Source organism: Notechis scutatus, chromosome 6, assembly GCF_049901735.1.
Source record: "Notechis scutatus isolate UNSWTSFEM ecotype Mainland chromosome 6, rNotScu1.2, whole genome shotgun sequence".
Taxonomy (NCBI): Eukaryota; Metazoa; Chordata; class Lepidosauria; order Squamata; family Elapidae; genus Notechis; species Notechis scutatus.
Window position 1 is genome coordinate 83,618,658 of NC_142014.1, and position 9,194 is coordinate 83,627,851.

Here is a 9,194-nt window from a genome sequence, read left to right on the forward strand (position 1 = left end):
TTATGCAATTGCGTAACTAATGTTGCTACATCCTGAAAGCCAGGAGGAATCCCTCAAGGCCCCCCTTTCCCTCACCTGGGGGCGGGAAGCCCAGCTGAGGAGCCCTTGCTCTGCCGCTTCCTTGACGTTGCCCCACTGAGAGGGGGGAGACCCCTGGCTGTGCCCCCTCTCTGTACCCCTTGGGCCTCTTTCCCAGCCCCCTTATGGAGGCAGCCCTGCTTTGGCACAGGCCTTAGGGAAACACCCCCCGCCACTGTATGGGGATGGGGGAACTGCTCAGGCCCCCTCCCGGCCATTCAGAAGCCCCTCTCCAGCACACACACACACACACACACACACACACACGAGGCTTGCCCTAATCTGTTCCAGAAACTGTCCCCCTCCACTCCGGGCATTTCCCCACTCCATCTCTACCAAGCCACGGCTGCGAACGGGCCAGGAGAAAGAAACGTGGCCATGTGCAATGGTTCTTGGAAGAACAAATCCTTCCTTCCTTCCTTCCCTTCCCTTCCCTTCCTCCTTCACTGCCCAAATGCCAGAATTCAGTATGTTGACAAACAAAAACACGAGAAACAATACAGGAATGAAAACAAAGTGCTCCAACATTAAAGGCACTGATGTTGTTGCCTAGTTGGGTCATGAAACGTCTGCAAACAGCCAAGCTCAGAGAGTACCAAGGACCCACAATGCCCCCCTGAGCTTCAGTGATTCTCTTGTCTTGGGAGCAAAGACCAAGCCCAGGGCAGGCATTGCCCTCTCCAAAGGCCGGGTCTGCCAGGGGTTCCGCCTGAGGAAGCAGCCAACCCAGAGGGCAAGAACCAAGTGGCAGCGCTGCCATCCCTTGGTGCCTCCTTCACGAGGAAAAGGAGCCATTCCAAGGATGGCAAAGCAGAATTTCTTACAGACGTTGAAGACTAGAAGGCTACAATCTGCTGGGCTGGCCAGTTTGGAGAAGCTAGGCGGGTCCAAGCATTTCTGGTACTTTGAGCTTGAGATGGAGCCATTGCACCCTCAAAGTGCTTCTGTGGTGTTTGTGGCCTGTTCTTTCAGGCTAGAATTAGTGTGTAAACTTGAAACACGTCGTCACCTGCCTCCGAGTGCCGGCTGATTGTACCGACCCCAAGGAGAGATGGGGCTTCCCAGTGGCTCGTTCTAGCCCTGGCCCCATTCTCCCCAAGCCCCACCTGCCCTGAGCAAGGAAATGGGGCCTTTGGGGCTGCTGCCCCCGGGCCCTGGAAAGTGAGGCCAGCCTGGTCTCTTTCACGCCAGGAAGCCTCCTTGGGGATAGGAGCTAAGGGGGCGGGGAGGGGTAGAGATCACGGGGCTCAACCTCTTGCTCAGAGGTCGCCAAATCCCTGAGAGAGTGAAATCAGCCTTGGGTGCCCATCTGCAGCTCTTGCCCTCTGAGGCTGCCCCGAGTCTCCCTTCTTCCCTTCTCCTTCTCTCATCAAGAGAGGCAGCTGCCTCCTTTTGCCCAAGGCGGCCCTTAGCTTCTCCTTGGCAGAGCCCTCCCCGCCTTCTCCTTGGCAGGTTCAGCCTCCTATGAAGCTTCCTCGCAGGGTTGGTGTTCAAGCTCCTGGCCATCCTGGAAGCTCTCTCTGCGTCTCTCCTAAGTCCAGTGGCCCAAACTGGAGAAGAGAGACTGGACCGTCCTGGGGGTCAATGGGACTATTCCCTCCCCATCTGGCTGCGATGCTTCCGCTAATGGCGTTTGGCTTCTTTGCTGCTGCACCCCCTGCTGGCTCACGTTCAGCTGGTGATCCACTCGGTCTCCAGCCCAGATCCTTCTCATTTGCCCACCCGGTGGGTCTTCCGGTGCTTTGGCGGTTGCTTCTTCCTCTGCGAGCACCCACTGTTGACCTTCGCCCTGTTGGCTCTGGCCCGATGAGCGAGCCTGTCGGTTCTGAATTGCGGCCTCCCTCCGCCCATTGGACGGGCACCCTTCCCTCCCTCCTCTGGGCTGCGTCCCAAGAGACCCAACGGCCTGGGCTGAGGGCGGAGCCTGGGGAGGCCCTCAACGCTCCCCCCAGGCCCTCAGGACCATTTCTGGGAAGTGGTCAGTGAGGAGGAGGTGCACAGGCCCGGCAGTGGCCAGATCCCGTCTCTGCCTCGCCTTGTCCCTAAATGTGGCATTTTTCCTCATTGCTGCTTTAAATTCGTGGATTTTAGATTCCATCTTGTTTTAAATGGCTGGGAGTAGGCAGCATTATTGGTAGGGCCACATGGACCAAGCCCAAGGTGGGCCTCCTCCTGCCGAGGCATGGTCAGTTCTAGGAAATTGTGCCGCTTCCCTCGAGGTGACCAAATCCGCCTCTCCCAGGGCCGGTTGGGTTGGGGGGAGCTGCAGCCCAGCAGGATGGATCCCAGCAAGTGGGGAGGAACCGCCTTTCTTCTCCACAAGAGCCTCATTTTGCAGCTGTTAAGTGGAAGGAAATGTTAATTGCAGCAATACTGTTCATTGTTTGCCTTCCTCTGCCTGTGTTTGTTGTCTGCAAACAAGCTGACTTTAGCATTAATTGTTCTGTCTGTTAATTGCCTCATCTGAGAGACACCTGAATTGTCGATTCCTCCTCCCCCCAGCCCATCCCTCCTCTTCCTCTTTTCCACCCCTCCAGATGCCCACCGGTCTCTCCAGCTGGCTCAGCCTCTCAGAACAAGATGTGGCAGCCAGGAAAAAGCCCCTTGCGAGCCGGGCTTGGCAGCATCGTGGAGCTGGCCCCCTCCCAGCACCTGGCTCTTGCCTGCCCGTCTCTGGGCCTGGCCTTCAGCCTCTGACGGGCCTACATGGAGACCGGGTTGGCCACCCAGGGCCAGGGGCTCATGGAGGGGCCCCCAGGGGCCAGTCCTGGATCCAGGTCCCCTCCGATGGCAGCCTCCTGGGTCAGCTAGCCGGAGACCTCTTCCCCTGGGCAATGGAGCAGCCACCATTCTTTGGTTGCTAAGCGAACCAGTCACTAAGTGAAACTGACCGTGCTTCTGATTTGACTTCAGCTTTTCTTTGTGTTGCAGACCCGCGAAGGCCGTGAAGGTTAGGACTGCTTGCAAAATGGCTTTTCATCGCCATCATTGCTGAACTCAACGTGCCCACTGAGAGGCCCACTGTGGCAGATCTGCCTTTAGGCCTCCTGGCCCTGGGCTCCTGTCCTGGGGGTGGGGGGGCTCCTTTCTACCCTGCTGGGGGGGCTCTCCCGGCCCCAAGGCAGCCTCTTTGCTCCACGATATTCCAGGGAAAGATGGGGAGCCAAGCCGGGCTGTCATTCCAAAGTTTAACCAAGCAGGAATCTTTCCTTCGTCTTCAAGCGAGGGAAATCTTTTCCTTGCTGCCTTTGCATCCTAAGCTCTTCCCAGAGGGCCCAGATCGTCTCCGCTGGCGTCTCCTCCATTTTCTCTGGTTCTTCAGGGTCCCTTTTACGACGGATTGATAGGAAAGCTCTGAGATATCAGCCGTTCATTTGTGTTTCCTTTCCCAGCGATTCCTGACATGTAATTGACAGATGTCGCCCCAGTTAAAATATTCTGGGCCCGTTTTGCCTTTTCCACAATAGCTCTGGGCATAGATGGCCGTTTCCTCCAACTATGCCCCCCCCTTTCAATTCCTCCTCTGGGCTCCTTCCTGGCAGCTCAGAGGCAATCCGATCAATCCAAGGCTCTGCTAACTGACCAACCCATTTCGTGGGCTGCACTCCCTCCGTTGCACCATCCAGGGGGTGAAGTTAGGCAGGCTTCCAATGGAGCTGATGCTCGGGAAGGGCAGGCCCTGGGCTGTCCCTCTTGTCATTCTGACCCCCTTGACCGAGAGGCTGGACTGATGGAATTAGAGCAGACGGGCAGAGGCTGAACTGCCCGCCCGGCACATCCGAGGGCCGAACCGAGAGAGCCGGATCAATGACCGGAAGTGACCCATAATGAGGCCGAAGGCCGACCTCATAATGGGGCAGGCACCACCGCCTGGCACTTACGGCTCAAACCACTCAACTGCGCTGCTAATGAGCCGCAGCCCCGTGTGTGTGTGTGTGTGTTTGTGTGTGGCTTGCATTCAGGCAGCCCCACAACCAGAGCAGATCCTCACAAGCAGCACAAGGACGGCCGGGCCGGGGGGGAAGCAGAACTGCTGCAAAGCCAGAGGCCTCCTTGTTCCCCCCCATCTCCCTCAGCAGCCCCTCCCACCCCACACAGCCCCAGAGGCGTCCTGGCCTGCTTCTCCTCTGGTGGGATCCTCCCCCGGGGCAAGTGGGGCCACCTACGTGGGCATGCAGCATGCTTGGCATCCATGCTCAAAACAAGGACAAGCATTTGGGCCCCCAGGAGAGCCCCCATGCCTTTTAAGTGGGTGCTGAGCCTGCACCCACCCCAGGGTTTCGGGCCACTTCAGAAGGCCTCGGGTAACACAATGGGGTCTTAGCCCATCACGGCTCTCGATTGGGAGGGTGCCTTCACTCTGTCACACACGCACACACACACACACACGCCTCCCCTCCCCCCATTTAAATTCCAGGTGGGTCTGCGGAAGAGAGGGGCTCATGAAAGCCGCTGCCTCTGAATGAGAGGAAGGTGCCAATATGAAAAGGTCCAACCAGGGCACCTTCTTCTGGTCTTCAGCTTAGATGGGAAGGCTGCGTGGACAGTGGGGCTTTCAAGACAGCAGGAAGACCTCCGCAGTCCCTTCCAACTCAGTAAGTCTGTGATTCTCGGGCTTCTAAAATCCCACTGGGTAACAGTGTTCGCACCACCTCTCCAAAACACCCCACGTGGGACCCCGGTCCTGTTTAAGACCCTAGAACTAAGGAGAACGTTCCAAACTGCTTCCCTCCAAAAGTTGTGGGGGCTCCATCACTGGACGTGTTAAAGAAGACACTGGACAGCCATTGGCCTGAAACAGTATTGGGTCTCCTGCTTGAGCAGGGGGTTGGACTAGATGACCTCCAAGGTCCCTTCTCACTGTTACATTTGGGAAAGTCTTAGAAAAGTGCCTAGAAGGTCCTTGAAAAGATCCTCATGCAATGAGTTTACAAAGATATGGAGAAGGCGGCACTAATTAGTGGGAGCCAGCATGGATTTCTTACAAACAAGTCCTGCCGGACTGATCTTGTCACTTGGACAGCGAGTCAATGGATGAGCCAAGGAAAAGCTCTGAGCACCGTAGATCTGCACCGGCTGTGATAAGGCACCTCTGCGGCTGGCTCCTGGGTGAGAAGGGCGGGTGGGGGTGGTCCTGCTGCAAGATGGCTTTGCGGGAACAGCTGTGCCTAAGGGGGGGGGCTTGTCAATGCATTCTCAGTCCGTGGGGAGAGGCAGGCGGAGGGTCCCCCGGGGGCTCTGTCTTGGCCCTGGGGCTCCTCAGCATCTCTACCAATGACTCGGATGAGGGGAGGGGAACCCAGCAGGGGTGTGTGCCAGTGCTCGGAAGTGGAGCTCCAGGTTTGGCGCATTGGGCCCAAGCAAATGCAGTTCAATGTCAAAAAGCATTACTAAAGTTCTATGCTAGGCAGGAAACCATGGCTGACAGGTGCGAGGCTGGCAGAACCTGGCTCAGCATTGGTACTTGGGGAGGGAGAATGAAGCTGCCGCTGCCCAAAGAGCCAATGCCAGCCGTGCCATGTCAAAATCACAGGAAGGGACAGCTCTGTGGCGCACTGCGGATACTCTGCCCCTTCTGGATGCCATCACAATGGGGAAAACAGAAGGAAAATGCACGCACACACGCACACACACGGACGCGCACACACCCCTTGTGGGCAGGTCAACTCTTTGCCGAATCCCATCAGAGCCACAGCGACCCTCCTTGCCCAGACCAGCTGCCTCCCCCACCCCCCCATGCCTTCCAAGGCCCAACCTGGAAGCCCCTCCCCCTCAGCCGCTGGAGCAGAGGTGGAGGGCGGCCGAGGAAAAATGAGCAGAGGATTGCCAGCCTTCTGAGCCCAGGTGGGCGCAGTGGCTACAGAGCAGTGTTGCAGGCTAACTCTGCTCACTGCCAGCAGTTTGATCCTAATGGCTCAAGGTTGGCTCAGCCGTCCATCCTTCGGAGTCCTGCTGCTGCTTCCCTCCCGCTCAGCTGATGGCTTCCACGCTCTCCCCTTCCCAGCTCGGCTCCCTCCTGAAGCCCTCGTCATGGAAAGGACCCCGGCCACGTGGACAAGGGGCTGCCCGGAAGGCCGGTCCTTCAGCTCCACAGGAATTCCTGCCTTGTGGCCCTCAAGATGACCTTATCTCGGCCTTGAGCGCCTTCCTTCTGCATTTTCCAGGGCTGCCACAATACCAGGGGGGTGCTGACAAATTCAAAAGGACGACGTGGAGGAGAGAAATAAGACGGGGAGGGGGATTCAACCCTGTTAAGGGACCTGGGTCCCTTCATCCCAAAGAAGAGAAAACCGAGGGGAGACAGAATCTGTTCCCAAGAGGAGCAGCAGGGGCTTCCTCCAGCAGGCGGCCAAGGGAAGACAAGCAGCAGCGGGTGGAAGCTCAACAGAGAGAGTGCAAGTTTTGCAACCAGGAGGCATTTCCTGCCAATGGGAAGCCCGAGGCTGTGGGACAGCCTGCCTCCTGGGAGGGTGGGGGAACAGCCACCTCTGTGGGGGGGTATGAGGACAGGGGAGCCTCCCGGAGCCTGGGAGTTCCAGCTCCAGTCCCAGCTTAGGCATGAAGCCAGCTGGGTGATCCTGGGCCAGTCCCTCTCCATCAGCCTAGGGAGGGAGGAAGGAAACGGCAGGCCACGTCCAAAACCTTGCCAAGAAAACCGCAGGGACTCGTAGTAGTTCAGGAACTGCCCAGGAGCCAATACTGACTCAGAGGCACATGCCCAAAAGAGGAGGAGGAGGAGGAGGAGGAGGAGGAGGAGGAGGAGTCCAGTCCTGGACTGAGGGTTGGACTAGAAGATCTCCAAGATCCCTGCCCAACCGCCTATTCTATTGTCGCCGAGTAGTGGTGGGTTGCTTAAGTGGGACGTGGGAACCCTGCCGCAGAGCCCGGCCAACGGCACGGGCGGACGAAGGAAAGGAACGGGAGCAAAGGCGCCGATCCACTACATCTGGAGGGGCTCGGAGCCCCAGTCACAAATTGAAGCAACTTCAGAGGATGGAAGATGATGGTGATGATGGAGGAGGAGGAGGAGGAGGAGGTTCAGGCAAGACATTGTGAGGAACTTGTGAGCTGGTGGAACAATCTGCCCAGTTAAGCTCCCCCAAGGAGGAGGCTGATGGCCATTGCTCAAAGTGCTTCAGCCAAGAAGGGCTCCAGCTGGTGGCCTCTGAGGCCGTTCCCAGCTCTCTTTCCACGGTGCCAGTAGAAATAGGTCATGTGGCAGCCCCTCCCACTGCCCAGGTCCTTGTACCCCGGGGGTAACACCAGCTACCCCAGCTCAAAGGCTTGTGTGGGACTTCTGGTTTTACCACCTGTGGTGGAGCCAAGGTTTCTGGGAGGGAAGGGAGGCAGCAGGAGGAGGGATAAGCCCAGAGGGTATCTGGAGGTCTGCAGATATTTGGTTTAGTCTGGCAAGATGTAGATAGTTGCAGATAGTTTAGTCTGCAGGTGAAGAACAGCAAAGGAAACTCTCTAAAAGTGTCCCTCTTGGGCCACCAGGATCCCGGGTGCCAAAGGGCTGCCACCCACCCACATTCCTTCATCTGGAGGGGGGAGGGAGGCAGGGAAGGGCAGGAGGGGCCTGTATCTTCCTCCCTGACTACAGAGGGACGGGAGCTTCTCTGCTGGGTGGTTGGAGTGCAGGCTCCCCCAGCAGTGGGCCTAAGAGTGGGGTGGGGGGTGGGGGGGGGTGGCTTCAGCATCTGAGCCTCTGCTGTGCTCCTCCAATGGGCCAACCCTGCTCCCCCCCCGCCCCCCTGCCTTAGTTCTGGGGACAGTGTGTGTTGGGCGTCTCTGAGGGGCTAAGAATAAAGTGGCCACCTTCCCCAGCTGGCTTCCGGTTCTCTGGAGTGACTCCCAGCCACATCACGTCTTCGGGCCCAATTTCTGGGAATCCTGGCCCCATGCCCAGAACTGGAAGTGCCAAGAAGGCTAAAATGCCTGGACAGCTCTTAGAGCTTCTCATTCGAACCCCAAGGTCAGGGCTGCCCCCTCCGAGCAGCTGCCTCTTCGCACAGGGCCTGGAGGAGGGTCGCTTGCCTGCCAAGCCTCGGAGCAGCTGGAGAATTCGACCGAAGAAGTGGGAGCAGGGCAGCGGCCGAACTGGTGGGATCACCTGCTTCTCGGGGGCTCTGGGGAAGTGGCCAGCAAGGAACGGCGGGGGGGCTCTTAGATGTCACATGGTGCAAAGCGAGCCCAACGTTGGGCCAGCGACTGAGGGTTGGTCTGTCTCTGTTTGACTGCCAGGGGGTCCTGTCCCCTTTCTTGGGTTGGGTCCCACCTGTGCGGGGGGGCTGCAAGGAGGAGAGGAGGACAATTTCCCAAAAGGTTGCAACCAACAATTGAAATGGCAGCCTCTGAAGGGCTGTGTTTTGAAGTCTAATTTAGAAAGATTCTTTTGAAAATCTTCCAGACTCATTTCATGGCGGAAAAAATAAAAGTTAAGCATCACCGTGACAGATATAAGCTTCATATTGTTTCTCTTGCTCTCCCTGCACTGAATCCCCAGGGCTCCATGGGGGGGGGGGACCATGGGGGGGGAATCGGAGCCTGCAAGTGCCAGCCAGGAAAGTCACATGCCTGCCTCACGTCCCCCTGCCCTGCCCCACTGAAGCGGACACACGAGAGGGAGGCTGGCAGGATCTCATTTGTTAGCAAATGGTTGCTGGGGGGTAGGGGGCTGTGGTTAAGGGGAGGGGGAGGCGTCCCTCTGTCATAGCCACTTTCTGCTCAGACTAAGGCATCCAGTCCAGGCCCTGCGTTTGAATCCTGGCACGGGACTGTGGAGTTCCTCCAGAAGGGGCTTCCTTGGCCTCTCCGCCCATCTCGCTCTGGGACTCCCAGACCCACAAGGCTGGGCTTGGAAGCCAGAGAGAGCCCAGAATCACTTCCCCCGCCCCAGGATGGGAGAAGGGGGAGGACCTTGAAGGAAGGAAGTTCCCAAAGGTCTCAGCCCTTCAAAGGATCCAAAGGAGTGAACGATGGAAGAAGGCGGGGGGGGTCTCAGATCCAGGGAAGAGGATGCCTGAGGGGCGGGCAAGTGACCGGGCCCTGGAGGGCAGGCGGCCTCTGCAGCCCCTACCCAGCAATGGAGGAGGCCATCGTGAGGGTGACCGGAA